This window comes from Neolamprologus multifasciatus, chromosome 12 (genome assembly GCF_963576455.1).
Source record: "Neolamprologus multifasciatus chromosome 12, fNeoMul1.2, whole genome shotgun sequence".
Classification (NCBI taxonomy): domain Eukaryota; kingdom Metazoa; phylum Chordata; class Actinopteri; order Cichliformes; family Cichlidae; genus Neolamprologus; species Neolamprologus multifasciatus.
In genome coordinates this window covers 32,562,147-32,587,718 of record NC_140450.1, presented here as the reverse complement: position 1 = coordinate 32,587,718, position 25,572 = coordinate 32,562,147, and the positions used below count along the sequence as shown (strand labels likewise).

Sequence of the window (25,572 nt, the reverse complement as noted above, 5' to 3'; positions counted from 1 at the left end):
CAGAAGCCGCGCACAAGCTTCTAACACTTTTAATTAGTTTTTAGCTCTCGTTCCACAGCAGGAAATTTCACCAGAGACAACAAACCTTTGGAGATACTACAGAGACCAGAGTCTAAATTAAGTTCTGGGGAAGTTGCCTCAAGGGCCACTCCTTTCTCAAAGTTCAGGAACTTTGAGGGCGGGACTTTGAACGCTTAAGATTTTTTATTGGTTGAGCTTTTTATGTCAATCTTTCCAACTCATTCACCTTACTGTCAGTCTTCACAGTTACTTGCGAGATCAACTGCTAGAAGTCTAACTGTCACAAGGGAACAGGGAGGACTCGGCGCAGACTGAAATCACAGAAACCTGAATTTTATTTACACACTCCCGGTGCACTATATACAGGTGAAGGAGAAGGGGGCCAAGGTTCCCAGGGGTACAGGGAAGAATCAGGAAAAGTGTCCTCTCTTGCTCCGCTCCACACGACCAGAACAATGCACTTGGAAAGGTCCTTTCCTCACACACGCCACTCTCACTGCGACACTCACGAGCAAACTTCCAAACCGAACACGAAGAATCTGTATACAGAGATCAGGAATTAACAAGGAAAACTTTCACGAAGAGAGCTCAAAACTGGCTTAGGCTAAAGTAGCACTGACGAGCGTTACTCAATAGTCCAGCGGCGAGGTGCTCTCAGTCGCTGCCTTAAGTAGCGAGAGCAAACAAGGTGAGGAGCCACAGGTGATTGCTTGCAGGTGGTGAAGGCCAGGGGCGGAAGCCCCACAATGAGCTCCGCCCAGGCAGCAAGTAGAGAGAGAGGAGAGAGAGAGCGAGACAAAAGCAACACACATGTAGCCACACAGGGCCAGCCCGGCAGGCACGGGGACCATGACACTAACATTGTGGGCATTTTGGATCAGTTTTGCTTGTCTGTTGACTTGGTGACCTCGTTTGCAAAGCAGCAAATTATGACATAAATACTGCTGTCCCTTGCCTTATATGGTGTCGATATTGTAGTAGATTTACCTTCTGATGATATTGTGGACTGGAGTGGAACTCTTTATTATGTAGATTTGAGAAAATAGCCATAGGTTCTTTGTGCCTAATCTTTGTTGGTCTTTATGTTGTGTTTTAACCAGTGGCCCAGAGAAAGCCTTGAGTTCCTTACAAAGCTTCCTGGTGCTTAAAGTTCAGAGATCTTTGGATGGAAATACAACTTCTGCTCAATGTGGTTGCAGTTTGAACTTCATTAAGGTAATTTTGAAGCTGCAGATTTAATTCAGAATTTACACTTTTGGAAGCTAGATGAGATACATACGCCAAATATGTTTGATGCTGCAATTAGCAAAGAGCTCTAATTAGTCCCCTGGAAGTTTGTATTACATTTAGAGAAATGCAGCCAAGTGGGATCGGGAGAACCTGGAGGCACAGGGAAAACGTAACTTCCAAGTCCTTTCCCTTAATGTGTTGGAAACATGTAGCCTCGCCTTAATAAAATAGTCTGCTGTAAAACATAATCTAGCCTGTGCATTTCAACCTAGTTATTTGGCAAAAAATACAAGCGCATCCAGATTGAACACCCCACCCCCCACCTTCAGCTTTGAAGACGATTCATAAAAAATTGTGGGTAATATAAAGTTTATACTAATTTTCACATTTGGTGTGACCTTTACCTTGACTCAGTTTTCACTGAAATTAAATGAGTGTGAGCTGTAATTGGTATCTACAATCACCCAACATTTGAAAATGATATCTTGAAAACTGTCAACACTAGACTGCTAACAAACAGACACGGTTACATATTCTTTTTATTTGGGAGGAAAATAAATAACATGGAATTGTTTTTGCCCTGACGATGAACCAAGGATCATCTGGTAAATCTTGTATGCCTTTGGGTGAAACAGCTGTAATATGAACAAAGTTTCATATAAACAAATTACCCACTGCTGATGGAAAAGCACAGAGAAATGAACAAGACGGTACACGTGGTCTTCCTGGATCTGGAAAAGGCATTCGATCGGGTCCCCAACGAGCTGATTTGGCGATCACTACAAACTCATGGTGCCCCGGAAGCTTATGTTCAGCGGGAACATCACCAGCCTTCCCAATTACCGTTGGCGTCCACCAGGGCTCGGCCCTCTCGCCCCTGCTGTCCTCTGTGTGGACACCGCGACGGCTGATCTGCAATCACCACATCCACGGAGCCTCCTGCATGCAGATGATGTGTGCCTATCAGAAACAGAAAACTGCCTAGCCCTGCAAACCCGAACACAAGCGTGGAAAGATTGGCTCTCCGAAAACGGCATGCGCCTGAACATCAAGAAGACTGAGTACCTTGAATGCGGCCCCCAGACCAACAGTACCATCACTATCGACGGCGTGCCGCTGACTCAAGTTGCCCAATTCAAGTAACTCCACCAGACGCCAGACTCCGTGTCAACACTGCGTGGATGAAGTGCCGTCAGGCCAGTGGAGTCTTATGCGACAAGAGAATGCCAATCTATCTTAAGAGTCAGTGCCCAGTAGCACTCTACGGGTCAGAGTGCTGGCTAGCGACGACCAAACACGAACAAGCCCTTCACACCATGAAGATGAAGATGCTGAGGTGGCCTCTGGGTCTCACACGACTTGACCGAGCGAGGAATGAAGATGTCAGGAAACGATGGGGAGTGACACCGATCACACACAAGATGCGAGAAGCGAGGCTCCGATGGTACGGCCATGTTGTCCGTAGCGATAAGAACTCCATCGCAAAGACAGCCCAGCAATTAGATCTGGATGGAAACAGGCCACGACGGAGACCAAAAAATCCCTGGACGGACCGAATCACAGATGATATGAAGGCTGCGAATGTTACACCAGAAGACGCCCTGGATAGGAAGAAGTGGAGGAAGGCATGCAAAATAGTGAACCCTGCATTGTGGGATATAAACCACTAGGAAGAAGAAGAAGACCCATACACCTTGAGTTACCTCAGAGTGAAAAGAGTTCAGTTCTATTGCAGATGAAGGAAAACAGTCTCACTTATTCTTGTTCTTTCAGCCCTTTTACCATCAAGCAATCTACAGATGTTGTTTGAATGAAGTCCCGACTGCACAGGATATATATTTGTGCCTTTATCGATCCTTGTGTTATACAGGCCAGCAGTTCTTTGAAATGCTCGTACTGCACCTGTTAAACATAAGAACAGCAGAGTTGTTAACTGTGTTTGAAGTCTTAATTCAGAGCCTGGTTACTCATGTAACAAAGTAACCTCGATGACCTCGGTTTGCATATCTTTTAATTTGTTCAGTCAGAGAGTTACATCACAAAGCTTAGCCTCTCGCAGGGTCACTGTGTGTCTGTGTGTGTGTTTGTTGCCAAGGCTCCAGCAGTCTCCTCAAAAAGAGCACTTGCACATTTTATCCCAGGAGGGGGCAATGCTCCGGCCCCAGAGGGGAGCTAAGGTAGTGCAGGGTCAATGGAGATGTAACACCCCAGCTGCACAATCTGACAGATCTAATGCAGCTATTTGTAATGGGATTCTTCCCCTTCAGCTCCAGCCCTGTTATCAGTGGCCAAGCAAGCTTGCTGCAGCGGGGCTGAGGCCAGCTCATCAGTGCATCGCTCTCCCGGCGTCGTCTGGATGCTAAACAAATGATCACATTAGGCTGAGCGAACTGCAGCTGTGCCGGTGAGGCTTTTTTGTCGCGAGACCAAATCGATTTTTACTTTTTAACATTTTAACGCAGCTGTGAATGACACCACGCTGATGTAGTCAGGTAAGGCTAAAGCGGTATACAAAAGGGAGAGGTTTTCTTTTTCAGATTCAAAGCTCATTTCTATAAAGCTGTCATCGGTAGCACAGAGGAGATATCAGCAAACAAGAGAAACTTTGAAGGGAGAAGAAAATAAATCTAGCAAGAGAAGCATTTATCATTAGCAGCTTTAAATCATCAGCTGATAAGTCCTCTGGTATTATAAGCAGTTGCTTTCAGACACCCTAATCTGACAGCTTTAAATAAAACACCTGTGCAGTTATTGTCTGTCCTTTTAGGAGCAACTCTGCTTTTATATATTTTAGATTTGTGTGGATTTTATGGTCCATGGACTAAACAGTAGCTGCAACATTAAACTGGTTTGACGCTGAATCCCCATACAGTCATTTGGCGAAGCTTTAAGCTACCATTATAAACTTTATGTGTTAACTGTGTGTGTTTGGAAAGCTGTCAATTTGCAACTCGAGCGGCATTATTGTTTATTTACAGTTTTTTTGGGGTTTTTTTTGGTCACCTGGCAAATTCCTCATCCAGCTTTATTCCACCAACCCCTGCGGCTCTCTTTGCTGCTAAATTGTCCACTATATTCACCTGCTAATTGTTAACTTTCCATTTGCTGCTGGGTCGGTTGTGTGCAGTGGGTAGACTCTGAGATTTTTCACGGAAAATGATCTGCCTGCTGTGACTGGAAAAAGGGAACGGATGAGAACAATGGGAGTGAAAGAAAACAGGAAAGTCAGCTGTGGCGCTGTACCAGCAACGATTTTCACATTACGCATACTAATGTCTTTATTTAATATAAAAATGGATTAGAGCACCTTTAAGCATATAAACACGAATATACTCCTTCATAGACTTTTTTTAAAGACACCAAAGCTTTGTTTACTTTATCTTCCTTCCCTGCACTGCCTGTACTGACCTACAGAAAGGTCACTGCGCTCACACTCTAGTCATAAACTCATTTTTCAAATCAAATTAAAGTTTAAAAGATTAATAGCCCTCGTGCTCTAAAGGACTTTTCCCCACAAGTTTATAATCAGATAGGAAATTGCTTTATTATATCTGAAATGCTTAGCAAGAATGATGTACATCAACTCTCATTTACATGCCAATTCTGATAATCTGATAATGTGTAGCTCTTTTTTTTTCTTCCTGTTAAGTCCGTGCCCACCTTCACAAGGTTTTGGTCGTGAAAATCGGAGCTCCCCTAGTAAGCTTCCTGCTCCATCCCATTGCAGCTGGAAAAGCCATTTTTAATCACCCAGATAGTGGTGATAGATTCTTCTGGGCTTTGCACAGATTAAGAGAGCATTACCTAAAAATGAGGGTGAGAAAATCGTCTTTGGTCCTTTAAATACTCACCAGAGAACCGCAATATTACAGCCTTTTATTTTGGCCTGTGTTTTTCCATGATTCGCTAGGAAACCCCACCCCTAATGTACACTGGTACCTTTACGTCAGTGGTTCCCAAACTTTTTTTGCTGCGCCCCCCTTCGCACACATCCTCCAACCACACACACACACCAATATTTTGCTCCATTGCGGTTTATTTCACACCTCAAACATTTAGTAAACAATTAAGCAAATACAAGTAATCTGCAATAAATTAGTAGTTGGTCATTAAAAACAAGTGTTTGTGAACTAAAAATCACGAATCTGGGATACTGTTTGTCCATGATTTGAACAGCCCAGCGCTGCTCCCGACGAAGGGAAAACCAATCCTGCAGGGAGACCTACCTCGGCACTTGTGCAGGTGAAGCCAAAGGGAAGATTGCCTTTGTCTTAGAATGAAGTTGGTTTGGAAATATATTCAGCGATGCTTCATCTCCTGCTTTGCGTTTCTGTAGCAGTGTCCAAGCGCTTTGTTTTTTTTCCCCCTTGTCATCCCGTGCCCCCCCCCCTAGGGGGCGGGCCCCACACTTTGGGAAGGTCTGCTTTACGTAAACTGATACATGGGAACTGCTTTGGAGAAAGCACTCGGTTGAGGTTTGGTGCCTTGCTCAAAGGAGACAGCAGAGGGTTGCAATAACAAACTGCGCTCTTCTATGAGCATATCAGATACTAGGATACAGTCTTTGATCATCCACCCTGACAAATTCCCTCAGAAGGATTCACTTGTTTTTTGGTCTTTTTTGGGGGGATGTTTCAGTCTGTGTTTGTTAGACGACTGTTGCTTTTAGGAGGAATTTCTGTCACGCACAGATGCTGAAGTTTTTGTCAGACCGTTCCAGGTTTTTCCCGTCAATGTCAGCAGAAATTAAGGCTGCCTGCCTCTGCCCCTTTCTCTCCTGCTCTTATTGACATCTCCTCGTGCTCCCCCCCCCCTCTATAATCATCAGTTGTTTGTCAGCGCTGATGTGTGTATGTCACATAACGACTGTTGCACAGCAGCAGGACAGCTTTTTCTTCCAGCCAGAAAAAAAGCTGCAAACACCAGCCAAAAAGCACAACAAAGAAAGGATGCAAATCTTAACAAAGGGCATTTTTTATGGATTCCTCATTCTGACTCTGGTAATCACCGTCAACAATAGGCTTTCTGTAAATAAAATGCCTGGTGGTAGCGCTTCAGAGAAGGATGTCTATTTTTCCGGAATAGTTAATGATTCATTTGGGTAAACAAGGCTTTAATTGTCTCTCTCTGGTAAGGCCTGTGTACAATGCCCTGACATCTGATGCTAAATTATAGCTGTAAAACTCTGGCCAGTGTTGAGCTGCTTTTTAGAGCCAAGCTGGCATAGACTGGACCTGTTCAATTAAGAAGTGCGCCACAGAGAGGTAAGGAAAAAGGGTCAAATTGATCTTAGGAGAGAAAAAACGTGGCAAACAATATTGACTTTCATTTTGATTTCTTAGCTGAAATGTGAGGAATAAATGGCAGCGTTTACACAGAAATACTAGAATCAAAGATGTTTTTATTCAAGGAAAACATGAATCACTTTCATTTGACAGCAGTGACATTTGGATGCAGCTGAATCTAGGTTGGATTGATTTGAGGTACAAGTCTGCAAACACCATCAAATGTAAGAACTGACTCGTTGCAGGGTTTTTGTTTTATATTACACCTGTCGGTGTGAGGCTTTTTCAGGAAGGAGCAGAGCAGGATGGTGCTGAACAGGGAGCAGTGTTGGATTGAGGCTCCCTGTCTAGCCTGGTGACGGCTCAGAGACAGTTTGGATTACCCTCCCATTGGTGCCACTGCCCCAGCTTGCACACTGTGAAAGAATATCGATACATTATGAATCCTTTAGCTCTTTATACAAGTTTCATCACCGTCCACCTTTCTCTAAACTGAGTCCAGCTTTCAGTATTGCTGATTCATAGATGCCTCGAAGCAAAAGACTGTGCAGTGAGACTGACAGTACACTGAAAAACAGGCCATGTTGGATTTACTTCATTCAATAGTGGACATTGGTTGCACATAACGTTTTTGCTTTGGCAGAAACTTAAACAACTGAGTTGATAAAACGCGATTGAAACACGTTTAGATGAAGTAAGGTGAGCTTTTGGAATATTTTAATCCTTCGCAATTTTGTCATTTTATTTCAACACTATTCAATTACATTTACCCCAATACTACTTGGTCACTTAAATACTACATTCTGTCTTCATATTACATAATGTATAACAAAGTCTAGAGTCTGGTTAACATAAGAACTGAATGGATCTACAACGACTGCCGTCCTCCTATCTTTATACGGATTGCAGGGGGGCTGGGGCATAACCTGGAGGTGATAGAGTAAGAGGCAGGGTACACCCTGGACAGGTCACACTTAACTTTAAAACATGAGGCAATTGTGTTAAATACATGCAAGATGCTTACATAAATCCAAGAGATGGCCAATCCCTTTTTTTCAGTGTAACAGCACAAGTGAAGCAGGCTGAGGAGAGGCTGAGCTCTGAGCTCAGTCTGCAGTATCTCGATTTAATGCTGCATTATACTTCTACCACACAGGACTTGAGCCATATTTTACTGTACTCTTTTTTTTTTTGGCGAGTTTGTTTGTTCCTGTAGCTACTATCTTCTTTTTTTTGTTTATGATCCTACATAAGAAAGATTGAAAATTAAATCACGCAAAATTAAAACATGTGTGGTCCCCGCAGTTTTAGCTTTTACCTTGTTTGGGCTACTTGTCACATTTTAAATGTCTACGAAACGTCTAATTACTAACATTAATGATGGATGATCCATTATTTGGTATTGAATGGAGAAATTTCTACTTGTTGTGACATGTGAGCTAGATATGATACTAGTTGAGCTTCAGCAATAAAATGCAAAGTAAAAGCAAATCAAGCACTCCCTAAATCACTGCCTGACAGCGTGTCTGCATGCACCAGTCACAGCTGTTTCCTGAACCTGACGTTTCCTGGATGTAGTCTGAACAAGTAACACTACATTAAAAGACCAAATATCCAAGAGATAATAGACAGTTGAAACAAAAGTTAAATATTTGGCACAGCAGACAATGAAGAGCATTTTCTACTTTTTCTAGAAGCAGATCATCATCCATTGGAAATACTTTAGTGGTATTAGGATTTAGAGCAAGTGATGTTATCCAAGAACAGTCCAAGAGCAAATCATATGCAAGAGCGCTGTAGAGCTGCGTCTGCACCACGAAGCAGCACAAGTAACCTATTCAGTCACCTGGAAACACACCGTTAGCTGCACTATAAAAAAGGCCAAGAAAAACTGTGCAACGGCTGCTATTGTCTTGTGTCAACTCAAACATCTATGAAAGTGAAGCTGTACTTGTGATACATGTTTTGCTAATTCAATCCAATTCAATTCAATTTTATTTATATAGCGCCAAATCACAACAAAAGTCACCTCGAGGCGCTTCATAGATACAGAGAAAAACCCAACAATCATATGACCCCCTATGAGCAAGCACTTTGGCGACAGTGGGAAGGAAAAACTCCCTTTTAACAGGAAGAAACCTCCGGGAGAACCAGGCTCAGGGAGGGGCGGGGCCATCTGCTGACCATTAATTTATGTTAATGTATTATTGTAGGCTCTACCTTACAATATAAAGCACCTTGAGGCGACTGTTGTTGTGATTTGGTGCTATATAAATAAAATTGAATGGAATTCATCTGCACAGAGGAAAGCAACATTTCACATTAATGTTAAACTATTTTAAAAAGCACCACAGTTGCCTGACATTAGTAACGTATTAAAAAAAATCAGCATATGGGCTATATAGAGTGGGGTATTTATTTAATATTTTGCACGAAGTGAAACATAAGATTTTCATAAGATATAAGAAATAAGATAAAAATTTCTAAAACTCACATTAACTACTGACCTCATTTCTGGCGTGCAGGGTTTTAGGACTTATTCATTACGAGCACAGTTATTAGTCATTACTTTACAGTCTATTCATAAGGACCCAGGGTACTTTAAGAGTTTATAGACTATTTAGAGCAGCGGTCCCCAACCACGGACCGGTTTATGCCCGACAATATTTTCACGGACCGGCCTTTAAGGTGTCGCGGATAAATACAACAAAATAAAACTAGTACCGGTACCGAAAAAAAGAAGATTTATTCATTACACGTGAAAAACAGCAATTTCAAAGGCAACAAGGCTGCAAGATCATTGCACATAGTTGTAATAATTTTGGTTGTGTCAGTAGTTTTTGTTGCTTTAAGATTAATACTTTATTATTCACTTATCAGCAGTTTAACTATGCACTTATTAACTATTAATCATGTTTTTTTTTCCTCCTTCACTATGTGGAATGAACTATATTTTTTAAAGATTGATAAATGTAAAAAAAACATCTCTTACTAATGTCATTTTTGTTTACTTTAACAGTAATTGCTTGTAACTATAAATTAATTTGTCTTTGAAATTCATTTAGTCACGTTGACAGTCATAGTTTTGTCTTGTGAGCTTTTTTAGGAGCCTTCAGTGGACTAAACTGTCATTAAAGTAGTTTAGACTTGATTCACTTCATCTGGCTAGAGTGAAATACTACATACACAATCGTTAAGCATTAATAACAATCTAATAATGTAATGTCTACATAGTTTCCTATTACACGTTTTCTCCACGTGGGTCCAACTGAAAATAATATAAAATGAAAAGAAGTGAAAATTGAAATCTATTATACAGTAGCAGCCATTTCCCTTTTAGCTCTTTTTTTTAGACGAGAACTGCTGCAGTGAATTACAGCTCCCAGAAAATGGAAATATGCAGAACAAATAATTGAATCCGAGACTTTGTGGACACAAGTCTGAAAATCTCCCGACTGGATTTTTCATTTTCAGGAATGAAAGGTGGCTGGAGCTTTGCAGTGTAATCGTATATGATCAAAAGGAAACTTGGACCCATGTGGGATTATGGAGCCATTGCATTGATCTGTTTCAGCTGGATCATCTTTACGCGCCAAATTCAGGAAATTGTGTTGTACACACGTGTTTCTAAAAATAGCTGCTTCATTTAAACAGGAGTGTGATGGTGGTTCCATTTAGATGTCCTCCCACAGGGTGCTGTCCTTTCAGCGGCTGAATTGTACCATAGCGTCTGATGTCAACCCTCACTTCTTTGTGTTCGCTAAGAAACAGAGTTTTTACAATTCTAATGAGCTGGAAATTCAATATTTGGTATGACCGCCTCTATTCTTTAACACATCATGAACTCTCTTATCCAAGCTTGATTTAAGCAGTGTTCAGGAATAAATCTCCAGGCTTCTAGAAGCATCCAAAGCTTTTCTTTGGATGTTGGCTGCCTTTTGTTTTTTGTCCCTTGCTCCTTCATTAATGTTGAGCTCCATGCTCTGGGGAGGCCAATCTGTAACACACCCAAAGAAAGATTCTAGGTCTGACCAACCGTCTCAGTCGTGGGCAAAAAGATGACAGTCAATAAAGTTCTAAAAGATAATTTATTGACAAAAAATATCAAGAGATAAAAGATAAAACAGTCCAGTGTCCCATTTATGAATCAAATAAAAACACCCAGTCCCAAGGCCAGAGCCAGCTATGCCACACGGCCAGTTGCACTCCAGATGTTGCCTTTAACAGGGGTAGAAGTTGTCCTTGGAGACCCACCACCCTGCAAGCATATAGCCAGTGGTCACTCCAGCCTCCGCAACTCTGCTGCCTTTAGGCTGTGGCATATAATAGGCCCTGGCCTGCACAGAGAGACAAAACGACACCTTCGGTATAAAATTCATAGCGCAAAACCCATCCATCCCAAACATATCAGATTTCATCACATTACATACCTGCACAGAGAGACAAAACGACACAGCAGTGTTTGTAGTGTGGGCTATAAGTAGACCAGTGTATCAGTGCAATCAAGTACTCCTGCCTCTAATTAGTCCAACCCCATTCCAGCCATTGGCTCACCAAAAATGTGACACACACACAAAACCACTCCCAGCCCAGTGCAACTTCACACAATAATATGGAGCTGAATTAACACAGGCACACTAGTCTACCATGTTACAAATCCATGACTGATAGTACCAATTTGTGATGGCTGCACTTACAGCCACACAGTGGTAATACCCACCATGTTAGTGTAGAGGCTTACAAGTAACATTGCATTCACATTTGTCTTTCTTTAAATATAGGAATTAATTTACAGGACAATAAATAACTGGTTTTGGTTTAGAGTTAATTCACATATCCACATAACACTGCATTCTAAAATAAGTGCGCACATTTTAGTTTACACTGTTATGTATGATTAATCTTTTGTTTTCTGAGTTACCTTAGTTGCAGCTGTTCCAGTCCCTTGATTAAGGAGCCAAGAGGTGGAAAAGGGGCGGAGCGAGTTTTAAAGGAAGACTACAGATTGGTTCATGCCATAACTCGGGACCATGGGGGGGAATCGGAGTTCATTATGTTAGGTTTAGTTAGGTTTTGTGTGTTTTATCCCTTCTCGCTGATCAGCCACTATTTAAGTTTCCCCTTTGTCTCGCTAAGTTAGGTCAGTTTGTTTGAGTTATCAGTAGTGTTGTCAACTTTGAGTAGAGTTTTGTTATTTTGACCTCTTTTATGGGCCCAAGATTTTGATTCTTTTTGCATGATTTAACCAATTATGTTTTTTTGGGTTAAATAAAAAATCATTTTTTTAGACTTTAACCTGTGTCTAAGTTTCTTTCACTGCTCGGTCCATCACACAATTATATTTCCAGATGGCATTGCATGGTTGAGCAAAATATGATTGTACTTTTGCACCATTTATAATTCCATCAATTTCGACAAGATCCCCAACACCACTAAAAAGGAGCCCCAAAACATGACAGACCCTCAGCTGTAAATGGTAAATGGACTGGTTCTTATATAGCGCTTTTCTACTCAACTGAGCACTCAAAGCGCTTTACACAACTTGTGCATTCACCCATTCACACCCATTCGCACAAGCACATCTTTCTAAGTGCTTCATAGCTAACATTCACACACATTCATACTCCGATGGATGCATCGGAGAGCAATTTGGGGTTAGTATCTTGCCCAAGGATATTTGGCATGCAGACTAGGGGAAGCCAGGAATCGAACCACCAATCTTCCAATCAGTGGATGACCTGCTCTACCACCTGAGCTACAGCTGTGTTTTACAAATGCAGACACGCACTGTTGTGTGTCTCTCCTGACCTCCTCTGTACATATATTTCCAGTCCAGTTCTTGTATAATTTGGGGTACCTCAGTCTTTTCTCCCTGTTCCCCCTCAAGAATGGCTTCTTGGCAGACACCCTTCCACTGATTTTCAAGAAAGTCTTGCTCTTTTGTGAAGTAAAGTATGAAAAAGTTGGAGGTGACTCAAGACTTTTGCACAGTACTTTCTTTTTTGGATAACAAACGTTCACAATGGACGAGGACTCTGCTGCTGCTGTGGCACCTGTACTGACCCTTCAGGTCCAAACTGACACACAAACGAAACCATATCCGGTTAAAGCCCAACTTCACATGAACGGCTGTGTTGTTGTTGTGGTGTTTTTCACCAGTTAACTGCAATTAGACTTTGGATTGTCAACAATTAATCATTTGTTCTTCCCTGGAGTTTTTATCCATTTTCCACTGCTAACAATATGTCCTTCTTAATTACACAGTAATCGGTATAAACAGAGTGTTTATTTTTGTGTAATGAACTGTAACTCATTAAAAAAAAAGGGAGCTGCATCACAGTCACCTTTAATTCAAGGTTGTTCAATGCATCATTTAAACCAACCGAAGGGCAAACTGGGTGAATTTTCAGTCTTTTTTTTATCAAACGTTTTAGACTGACGTTAATTTTAACAGCTTAAATTCTTTCTATATATGATTTTATTTTTTAATCCTGTCAGCCTGGGGCTATTTGAACAAATGATTTAAAGTATTAACTGCGAGCATAATTCATTTTTGTGCATTCTGATCAGCATACCTCATAGTTTACCCACTTTTTCTTTGTGTTTGGTAATAAGAGTGTGACTGGCTTAGTGTGACGGCTCGTCTTCTTATTTCTGCTGCGAAAACAGGCAGAACGGTGTTTGATTTTTGTCACAGCTTTGACGCCCTCCAGCATACACCTGCCTCCCGCCCTCCCACTTCTCATTTTCTGATACCCCAGATAACATTGTCTGCTGTCTTTGCATATGCTGACAAGAGGAGAGAGTTTCGCCAGGCTGCGGTGGTACACATTACATAACTGACAGAGGCAGGGTTGAGGCTGCCTGTCATGGGCAAATCCTCAGTTGGTTGTTTGAGTGAAAACAGCAGTTAAATACAAAAAGACACAATGGCAGCACTGTTGTTCAACGAGGGAGGCTGATCCTATATGCCTTATGTGATGCTGAAGGGGCTGTGGTTGGATTCACAATCACGCTCTCTGGGGCACACACACACACACACACACACAAACACACTGTAAGAATTCCATAAATCCATCCCCTGTGCTTTCTTCAGTTGTCACCTGAGTGTTATCATTCGATCTTACTAAAACTGAGATTATTTGATATGTCACGGCGTTATCATTCGAGGGCTTTACGTTACCGATTATTCATCAGTCTGTGACAGCGATTTTAGCGCATTACTGCCATTAATCATTTAGACGGAGACGTTGTCAGCTTCTCTTTTTTATTACCAAGGCTGAATGACATCATTTTACTCCACTGACAACAGCTGAGTATTATGTTCTTGAAAATGGTGATGAATGTTTTCCCGACTTCGCAGGCAGTAATCACAGATAGATTTACTTTCACTACCTGTGATAATAATATATCCATTTAGGTCTACAGAAGTTTCTGCTAACCTCATCTGCCACATCTAATACTGAAATTCTGTCCCCGAGTTGGCAAAGTAAAACCGTGTGTCACAGGAGAGTGGACTCGAGGAGCAAAAATGGATCTGCCAAAGGCCCAGAACCCATCAGCGCTGAGTTTGGCGTTAACACATGCAGAGACAAGAAGTAGTACATTTTAGGATATTGCTTTTACTACTGACTTTGGATCCAGCCAGCTTGGTCAGGAATGTATTAGCCAAAATTACAGCCGTATTCTGTATAAATGTGACCTAAATATTATTCGATTTTCCCACAAATCTTAAAAGTACATAGAAAGTAAAGAGAAGACAGTAGGGATGCAACGATACCAATTTTTTCAAACCGATACGATACCGATACTTGGATCTGAGTACTTGCCGATACTGAGTACAAAAACCGATACTTCTACCACACACACACAAATGCAATGAATTGGAAGACAGGTTTTATTTTATTCTATGCCGATAAAAAAATACAATCGTAATAAAAATGACCACAAAAAAAATTAAAATTAAAATTAAAATAAGCACTTCTGTTAAATTATTGCGGAGTATCCACATTGTAATTTAACAAAATATCACTGAACTATTGGCACTGTCTCGAGCTTTCAGAATAATAAATAAACACTTCTGTTTGGAATAAAATAAATACAAATTAGGTTTGAGAATAAAATAAACTTTTAAATTGTTGCAGAGTGTCCAATTTCATATCGCGGCTCGAGTATGCTGAGAACACGGTTCAATCCTATGCTTTCCACGACCGGCATTGGCTGGTCATCCAGAGCGATAAAATGAGTCAGAGCCTCTGTTATTTTAACTGCCCGTGGATTTTCTCTTGACATTTTTCATCGCTTTTCCAAAACCCGAGTTAAAGTTGGCTGTTCCACACTGCTGACATTTTGTTTAGCCTAGCTACAGCAGCCTCCAGTTTCTCTTTTTTATCTGGAGTCGCCAGTCTCACTCGCCTAACCCTGTGCCTTAGCACGACATGTCCCCCTAGTGACCAATCTAAAGAACTACAACAGAAATGACCAGCCACCCTCTGACTAATGAAATAAGTTAGTATCGGTTCATGGTATCGGTTAACTTTTACGAGTATGAGTACACACACATTTTACAGTATTGGCCCCGATACCAGTATCGGTATCGGTGCATCCCTAGAAGACAGTTATATAAATGTAACAATTTCTTACTTTTAATCACAGATTCATAAGTGACAGAGGTAAGCAGATATGTGACTTTAGCATACTGGCTCAGTTTTGCTGCAATAACTGCAAAGAAAAGGCTCCAGGTATTCCCACATTTCTTTTGGCCTACGCTCAGGACTTTGGCTTGGTCATTCCTTTCTCAGGATATTGTGTTCGCAGAAAGACTTCCAGGGATTTTTCTTTAGAATTTGCTTGCATAATTCAGAATTCATCGCTCCATCGATGATAACAAGCCATCCTGGCTCAGACGCAACAAAAACAGGCCCAAACAAGGCTGCTAATACCGTCATGTTTCATAGATGAGACAGGGTTGCTATACTGAAGGCCATCAAGGTATTCAAGTGCAGCATTTTGCTTTCTCCAAACAGCAGACTAAAAACGGATATTTCAGTCTCATCCTCCCCCAAAACATTGTTACAGTTACCTTTTGAGATATTCATGTGATCTTTAGCAAGCTGCTGATATACAGCACAGTCCTTTGTTCCAGTGGCCTTCTCCCTGCAGCCCTGCCATTTACACCATTATTGTCGAGCGCTCTCCTGATGGAGAGCAGCCTTGAGTTACTTAAACAGCATGCCTGGTGTCACTCGATTATCGCTTTATTGATTGAAACTGTGTGACTCTTATTTCACCTCCATATCGATCACTGATCCTTGAGGTTCACATGTTGAACCCACGTGTTGCGTATTGAAGAAACATTTGGTTTCCTCATGAGCACCGCGATATGATCTCAATCCGTACAGCGCCGACTTTTGTTTCGCTGGTTCTGGGATAAATAACGCCAACGTCAATAATCTGGTGTCTGACGCAAAGGGGAACTCAAACATGAAGCATTGTAACAAACCGAAATGATGGTTTCATTCTCACGGTCTGCTTGTAATAAATGTGTAACAAATTCAGCTGCTAAAATGTACAAGAAAGTAAAAATCTAAATCTGTGCGCAGTCCAAATAACAAACAAGCCAGGCAGTTTCTCCTCCTTCCCTGTGTGCACCTTTCAAACTCCTCAGCAAGCTCTGTTACACTGTTTTGGCAGGAACTCTTTCTCTCTATGCCTGGATCTTTCTTTTTTTTTTGATCACTTGTTCTTAGTTAACATCTTGAGAAGCATTTAGTTCTGATGAAGTGGAATATTTTCTTTCTGCCTTAAATTAAAGCAGTGTTAGCCAAGGTCAGCTCTTCACGATGAGTCTTGAAACCTGAGCTTCTCTTCTTTTCCTTGTGAGCCTCTATGTTTGTCTGGACTAACAATGACGCTCTGTAGTTTCCTTGTGTAGCTGCTGCGCTTTACAAACACATTCTGCACACAGGGGGAGCATTTATAGTACAATGTGTCTTAGCTCTGCTTTCAGCTGCGCAGTTACCTTGAAATGCGGAGCTGTCAGGGGATTCAGTCTTAGAACAGCACGTTCCAAACAAGTTCCAATAAGGTGCAAGTTTCTTTCTTTCTTTTTAATCTGTGAGAAGACAGAGAAGGCTATTTGAGTCATATGTAAACCTGAGGCATAACAATATTCCTCTCAGTGGCTTCAGCTGCTGTGTCCACATAATAAAGTTTGTTTTTGTGTTGGTACAGTGTGTCTTCCTTATAGCTCTCTGGACTAATAATAATAATGGATTGGATTTATATAGCACTTTTCAAGGCACCCAAAGCGTTTTACAATGCCATTATTCATTCACTCTCACATTCACACACTGGTGGAGGCAAGCTACAGTTGTAGCCACAGCTGCCCTGACTGACAGAGGCGAGGCTGCCATATCGCGCCATCGGCCCCTCTGGCCAACACCAGTAGGCGGTAGGGTAAAGTGTCTTGCCCAACGACCAGGACAGAGAGCCCGGGGATCGAACCGGCGACCTTCCGGTTACAGATACGCTTCCCAACCCCCTGAGCCACGGTCATTAGAGTTCGAAAAGTGCTTTGTTAGGGTTAGGTTAAGTTTCTTTGAATGTGAGGTTAGTTATTTCTGCCTCCAGAGTATCTCTCAGCTGGTGTATCTATGTGTTGTAAAATGCTGTTAAAACACGCCAAACAACATCCTAGCAATACAGCATGCTGTCTTCTGAATCATTATCGTAAAATGCATGAGGTCTTGTACCTTAATCTCCAACAACCTGTTTTATAATTTAAGTTATATATATATATTAGAGGTGGGAATCACCATACATCCCACGATACGATATTATCACAATTAGGGATGGGTACCGGTATCCGGTGCCATGATGGCACCGGTTCTGACATAAACGGTAGTAACCAGACCGAAAAGCAGCGCACATTTCGGTGCTTTATTTCGGTGCTTTTTTTTCCTGAGATGTGATACACTTTGAATTCTAGCCAATCATTTTACGTTTCGAGGATAGTAGGCGGGTCCAGGTACGTACGTTCTTTTAGAGCAGAGCTACAGATTAAAAATGCCCAAGGCGAAGCGGTCAAAAGTCTGGCTGTACTTCACAGCAAAATATGCAAACTCAGCAGCTGCAACAAGTGCTTTAAGGTGATACTGTGGAAAGGAGGTAACACCTGAAATCCGATGAAACACCTGGCGACGCATAGCGTTTTTTTTAAAAGCCGAAAAATGCGCCGTATTTGATAGCTTGCTGCGAGACCTCACACCGAGCGCATCTACTGCAGGTGTGGTGCCTGTTATCGGACGAAGAGTTAGCAACATCCCCCAAAAAGCTGAAGAGTAGAGTCCTGGCCCCTAGCCCTGCCAGTGTAGCAGAAATGATGAGGATGATGATGGCAGCAGCAGCCGTTCTTCTCTGCATGAGTAGCTTAATGTTGTTCGTGTATAATTTACGTTGAGTAGGCTAACCACGTTATTACATTAATGTATGTAAGGTGAACTAGCAAACACCATCATAGCTACATGCGGCTGTCTTCTTGTTTGATGGCAGATACTCCCTTCACCCTGGCCAAAAAGGCTAAAATAACCAAAGAAAAAGTGGGAAACAGTTAAACATGAGAGGTTTTTGGATAAAGTTTTTGTTTTTTCCATTGTTAAAGCACTGCTTCCAGCCAAGAGTGATACCATATATGCCCTATAGCTGCAGAAAAGGCTAACATTGTTATCTTTTTACAAAAAAAAACAGCTGAACATGAGAGGTTTTTGGACCAATTTTGTGTTCTCCATTCTTTAAGCACCGGTTCGAGCACCGTTTAAGCACCGGCACCGTTTCAAAAGTACCGGTTTGGCACCGGTATCAGATAAAACCTAAACGATACCCATCCCTAATCACAATACTTAACGCACGATACGATATTATTGCAATTTTTTTAAATATTTTGCGATATTCAGATTCTGTGCATAAAGGTAAACTTTATCAATATTCATTTTATCTAATATCAAAGTCTCACACTCAGTCTTTCTCTCATTTCAGTTTTATTGTTGACAAACTGAACGGTTTGTATTACAGTCTAGTCCAACTTAACTGAACGCAACCATCTGGTACAATTATAGCTATTCTGAACTATGCAGTTTATGAAAACTATGCAGCCCCTTCAGCAACTGAAGAATTTGAAAGTAAATTAAAACAAAATATAATTTTACATTAAATAAAAAAGTTGTAAACTTAATTAAAATAAAACATGTCTTAAATTAAAATAAGTAAACTGTCATGTTTATTGCTGCCATAAAAACAAGTTAAACACATTTGGACAGTGAAGGAATGTCAGGATTCTTGCTCAGAAAAAGGATCAACATGCTCTGAAGTCAGAGCACAAAAACCTTTTTTGTAACAAAATATCGATTTCTGCTGTCCCTGTATCGATACATTATTAGCAAACAAAATATCACCATACTACACAGTATCGATTTTTTCCCCCACCCCTAATATATATTGCGTTGGACCGTAACCCCAATGCATATTAATCCTCTTCAGTTCATATTTTAGCATTTACGTTTCACGTTGCATTTACATATTTGCCCAAACAATTAGTCAGATTGCACAGATGCAATCGCAAGTAACCTTCGTATGCGCCTCCAGTTCTGTTCGAGTGCAAAGAGGCGCTGACAGCGCCTCTTTGCAGAAGAAAGGCCTTGATCATTGTAGCATTCCCCAGACAGTCAGACCTTCAGTCAGTCAGTCAGCTCGCTAGCTAACCCTCACTCAGCATTCATTATTAATCACAGAATTACACTGAGGCGCTCTGTGGGTTGAAGGGGGGACAAGTCGTGATAGAATATGCAATTGTCTGCATAATACACAGCAGGCGAGGTATCAGGCGCTGATATAAAGCACGAATATTGCATGAGAGTTCTGCACTTATTACTGTCAAATGATGGTGGCGGCGTCAGGGGCAACGGCGAAGACTGCGAGCGCGATTCACAGAACCGAGAGCAGTGTAAATAAAAGCTGATTGGCTGGGGATATTGTGTGTATAAAAATCAGCTTGAGGCATGCAGCGATTTGCCCACGCAGAAAACTTTGTTGAACCTACTAGCTTACAAAAATGTGTTCTTGTCCACTCGTATTCCTCCGTGCTGCCCAGCGATGGACGTTGAAGCGTTATGACCTGCGAAGCTTGAGCAATATGTTAGAATTGGCAATTTACCAACACCTCTTTAGCTACAGGAAGCTTTGACTGCCAAGTGAATAGTCACAGTCTCCCACTGATAACCTCTGGTCAGCTCCACAGAATTGTGTGGGAGGTAAGCACCATTAGCTAGGATGAGACAGGAGTGTCATTCATTCATTCATCACAAATGACTGTTGAGCCGTGACTGTGTGTTGACATAATCTCGATTCAAGAGCGATGTAAGGCCTCCTCTAGAATCCGACGAGACACAGAAAGAGAGAGATAGCGACAAGGTGAGAACTAATTTAGCGGGTTTAGCTTCGCCTTTGATGTTTGTACCAGCAATCCAAGGTGCTCAGAGCCTATCTGTCCTTGAAGTGAACACACCCAGGAATCCCTGGAGAGGAGGAAGATATTCTAATCACAGAATAAACTAAAACCTAGAGAGGAAAGTTTGCTCCCCCCCCCCCCCCCCCCCCCCCCCCCCCCCCCCCCCCCCCCCCCCCCCCCCCCCCCCCCCCCCCCCCATCATAGTTAATGAAACATTGCGTGCCATCACTACTCACGATGCATATTTGGCCTGGAGTTAGAGCGGCATCTGGAAATACTTAACATGGCGAGCGCAGTAGTTTATGTAGCAGATGACCACGAGTTCATGCAGACTTTAGGTGGTTATATTTGCTAAATTGTCCAAAAAAGAAGTCTTTAAAATTCAGGTGATGTGGAACAATTCTTTTCTTCTCTCGCGCTTCATCTACTTCACAGACAAGTAACTCTTTTGAAATTTTTATTTTTTTTTAAATCGAAAATCTTTCAGAATCCCAGTTGTATCTGTGCTGAGCTACTATTTAATATTTTAGGTGAACTACTGATGAACTCAATTTAGGAACTGTGTTTATTGAGTGCAGTGTTTCTTGATATGAGGCAATTTTTAAGGAACCATTACATCCTACTAAAGCCATAGCCCTGAAATGAAAGTTGGCCTGCGAGGAAGTGTTTATACGCTTGTGTTTGATTTCATCATCAGTGACATCTTCAAGAGTCTAGTCAATCCAGCGGTTTTGCTGCCGGGCTTTTGTTTTCTCGGCCATCAAAGGAAGAAGAGCCTCTGAACAGGTTTACGTGAATGGCAGAATGATTCATCCCATGGTATGAAGCATCAAAACCAATTTGCACTGCAGTATTGGACACTGGCCTTTTTTCTTTCTTTCTGTCTGTGATGTCTATATTTCGGAGGCGTTACAGTGTGAATATTAAGGTCAGCTCGACATATTGGTTGGTTGAAAGTAGAGAGTGTGTTCCCTAATTATCAAGAATAACATATTCGTCAGAGTTCTGTCTGTCTCCTGTATTTATTTAGGAATAAATCAGCAGGCACAGTAGGGCTGCTCGATTATGGCAAAAATGATAATCACGATTATTTTCACTGAAATTGAGATCTCGATTATTTGACGATATTTATTTAACAATAACAATGTATCGAATAATGACTTTAAAGATTGTCAGAAAATAATATAAAATAGTGTGCAAATACTGATAACAGTGCAAATGTTTGCAATATAAAAAATAAATGAAAAATGTAAACATCTATGTTTAGTGAACTTTGCAGTGTTGCTCTGTGGTGCAGCTACGACACGTGTAAGTTTACACACTGTGTCTACTTGATCCACGTCTGACTCCGCGAACCCATAATGTTTCCACACCACTGAAGTTTTTTTACCTCTCTTTTCAACCAACGGCAGTCACTCTCCTCTCCAAATAACTTCTGCTTAGCTTTCCGAGCTTCCCTCGGGTCCTCTTAATCAGCGGTCCCGGGCCTCGGACCGGTGAGTCGTTTGGTACCGGGCCGCGAGAGTTGAGGCTCAGGTGTGAAATGTATAGTTTTCAGGGTTTTTATCGGTTTTCAGTGTTATCGTTTTTATCGTTTACTCGGTTTCCTGGGTCTTTTCACGTGTGTTATGAATAAATTTCTTTTTTTCGGTACCGGTACTAGTTTTATTTTGCTGTATTTATCCGCGACACCTTAAAGGCCGGTCCATGAAAATATTGTCGGGCATAAACCGGTCCCTGGCGCAAAAAAGGTTGGAGACCGCTGCTCTTAACTGTTGTGACACGTGTTCGAAACGCAGAGAGGTGCGCTCGATTTGCCACACGGAGCAGCGCGAGAGTAAAGCACGAGGGAGGGGCTAATAATCGGCTCAGTCATTTTTAATGATCGTTGAAAGCCCAGATCGTAAGCGCCTTGAGGCGACTTTTGTTGTGATTTGGCGCTATATAAATAAAATTGAATTGAATTGTAATCGTGATTAAAATTCGATTAATTGAGCAGCCCTAAGGCACAGTTTGTTTTTTTCTAGGGGTCTTTCTGGGATATTAGCATCTGGAAAAATATCAGCATGTTTTCTACCTACTGATATGAACAGAAAAAGAAAATAGAGCACAAGTTCCTCAAAAAAACAATTATGAACTTTAAAAAATGAAAGTTATATTTGTCCATATTCGATGGAAACGCACAGAAAGGTCTAGTGGATCTAAAATTTAACCTTGTGGTACAGTACAAGTTAAAAGTGAGTTTAACTTGAAAGAAGCATGACAGCATCTCCAGGGATTGTGCTTTATATGTCTTTGAATAACAGCTCTATGACAGATTTAAGACAGATGTCATTTTTTAAAGGGTCTTGAGCAGAAGTTCTTCAGGCTTTCTGAAGATCCTCAGAAGGTTTTTTGAGGAGGACACTGGCATTGAGGACCATTTTTAGGGGAATGTTTTTTCACCAACAAAGTGATTAGCCAAAAACGTGAAAACTATTAGTTAAAATGTGGCGTATTTTGGCATCATGGGCAGTATGTCCTTAAATTTGTGGAAACTGGATAACAACATGCATCTTTAGCTGATCCATCTACTGTTTGCTGAAGCCTCGATCAGAAATGGTCTCAGTGGAAAGATGGCTGTCATGAATCTGATCCGGACTGATCAACAGGTCTAATGGATTTGTTACAAATAACTGTCAGTACATATGGAGCATGTGAGGAGAGAGGTGAGTGTCTACAGCCATATCTGAACCACGGCTGAGGCCCTGTCATGGTTTGGGGCTATATTTCAGTCAGTGTTGTTGGGGATCTTATTAAAATTGATGTAATTATGAACACAGAAAAGTACGGTCGGATTTTGATCCACCAGCATGGCAATGATTTCAAACACATAGTCACTGCAGTAAAAGCCTACATAGATAGAAAAACACAGAGTGGAGCGCAGTCAGTCGTGGACTGGCCTCCCCAGAGTCCGGACCTCAATGTTACTAAAGCAGTGTAGGGTCATCTTGACAGAGAACACAACAAAATAAAGTCGATGTCCATAGGAGAGCTTTGAATGTCCTTCACAAGCGCTGGAGAACTATGAAGGGCTCTTAAAAGGAGTTCATGCTGCATTGAAGAATAGGTGGTCAAACCAGATATCGACTTCCCATTTATGTATGCACATGTTGCAATAACTCATTGCACTAACTTCCCATTTACCTAGAAAAAAAAATGTGGTTGTGCAGGAATTTGCATACTAATACATATCAACTATGCAGTGTCAGCATCTTTTTATTTGTATTGATTTTTCTCAACATTTTGTGGTCCGTTAGTCAAATTTTAGCTGTGGAAAGATTTCTTGTTTCTTAGGCATGGTTGTGTCAAAATAGATAGCAGCTGTTGGCCCACGGTACATTTTAAAGACATGATTTGGATAACTTGGGCGTGTGGTTTGACATGGTGCTCTCTTTCGAGTCTCATGTAAAAGAGATAACAAAGACCGCCTTTTATCATTTGAGGAACATCGCCAGAATCAGACAAGTTTTGTCAAGCGACACTGCAGAGGTTCTTGTCCATGCATTTGTGTCCTCACGTATTGATTATTGTAATGCTCTGGGCTACCAAAGAAAAGTTTTAGAGGTCTACAGATGGTGCAAAATGCAGCTGCTCGCATTTTAACAAGAACTGGGAAATTTGAGCACATTAGCCCTGTACTGAACTCTCTTCATTGGCTACCTTGTCAGGTTCAGGCAGATTTTAAGGTCCTGCTGCTCACCTACAAGGCTTTAAACGGACTGGCACCTTCATACCTCTCCGACCTTTTACATCTTTACGTTCCATCCCGTGCTCTACGATCTCAGGACTCTGGTCTTCTAAAGGTTCCTAGAGCCAGAAAAAAGACAATCGGAGAGCTTTTTCTTTTCGTGCCCCGTTTCTGTGAAACAACCTCCCTCAAGATGTTAGGCAGGCTGCTCTGTGGAGGTTTTTAAAACTAAGCTGAAGACACATTTGTTCACCTTATCTTACAAGTCTTAATTCTATGGCTTTTAGTTTTTAAATTTTTACTGTTTTTAACTTGTATTGTGTCTTTTACCTGTATTGCTATTAGAGGTGGGAATCACCAAACATCCCACGATACGATATTATCACAATACTTAACGCACGATACGATATCATTGCAATTTTTAAAAATATTTTGCGATATTCAGATTCTGTACATAAAGATAAACTTTATCAATATTCATTTGATCTAATATCAAAGTCTCACACTCAGTCTTTCTCTCATTTCAGTTTTATTGTTGACAAACTGAACAGTTTGTATTACAGTCTAGTCCAACTTGCAGCCAATTCAGCAACTGAAGAATTTGAAAGTAAATTAAAACAAAATATAATTTTACATTAAATAAAAAAGTTTTAAACTTAATTAAAATAAAACATGTCTTAAATTAAAATAAGTAAACTGTCATGTTTATTGCTGCCATAAAAAAGTTAAACACATTTGGACAGTGAAGGAATGTCAGGATTCTTGCTCAGAAAAAAGCATGTTCCAGTCCACAAAAACTTTTTTTGTAACAAAATATCGATTTCTGCTGTCCCTGTATCGATACATTATTAGCAAACAAAATATCACGATACTACATAGTATCGATTTTTTCCCCCACCCCTAATTGCTATGTATCGCTTTTATTATTATTATTTTTTATCCTTTTAGTTTCAAATAGTTGTACAGCACTTTGTTTGAAAGCGCTTTATAAATAAAGTTATTATTATTATTATTATTATTATTATTATAATTTAGTAAGCGTGTGCATCATTCCAAAACTTACAAAACATCCATCTATCATTGCCTTAGTCCCCACAACAGCTCAGCACATTTTAAAAATTAACTTAAACAGTTTGATGACTAAAATCCCACGCTGCTCCAACAAATAACAAACGTAACCTTATGTGGTGTTCTCATGTCCCTTTAGTTTACAGAGCAATTGAACCTCCGTTATGCAACATCCCCTGACATCTACATGTCACAATAAAGCTTCTCGACTGCGGCTAGCCCCGGCATGCAGGCCAAGGGCCCAATTAGTCCTACTTGCAGCTTTAATTTTTCATGTTGTGTTTAATCCACAGATCTTCCCTGGCAGACTGAACAAACGAGTTGACTCCAACAGAGCTACGCCTCTCTTCAGTCTACTTGTGGTCTGACGGCACTCACCAACATCAAAGGTAAGCCCCCCCTTTCTCTCTACACCTCCTGCTTCTTTTAATCACTTTGTTCAGTTCATCATTGCTGTAATTGCATTTCCTGATTTTTTTTTTCCCCTTGTCTTGCAAATCCAAGACTTTACTTTCTCTGTTATCGCGCCTCGAAGGAGCTTCCTTTCAATTGGCTTTGTCGCTCAGGTGCCTTATGTGCTTTTTATGTCAATACATGAGAGGCGTTTTCTCTCCAGTAACTGTGCTCTTATTTCAGCGATCCACACAGTTAAATCACTGGTGGTAAATGTCAGCAGAAAAGCAATGTTAGCTCTCTGCACACTGTAGTGTGTTTTAGAGGTGAATGGGAGATGA

At 41.1% G+C, this 25,572-nt stretch overlaps 1 protein-coding gene and 1 pseudogene across 13 annotated transcripts in view; both read left to right on the top strand.

Annotated features, from left to right (window-relative positions):
• The window catches only part of arvcfb (ARVCF delta catenin family member b), a 299,308-nt gene that overhangs the window by 94,527 nt on the left and 179,209 nt on the right, over positions 1-25,572 (top strand). For all 13 annotated transcript variants that reach the window (XM_085180856.1, XM_085180845.1, XM_085180844.1 and 10 more), the window contains one exon: positions 25,132-25,227. The gene's annotated coding sequence lies outside the window, so the exon portion shown is untranslated. The remainder of the gene's footprint in view (positions 1-25,131; positions 25,228-25,572) is intronic.
• LOC146507335 (uncharacterized) lies at positions 1,898-9,260 on the top strand (annotated as a pseudogene).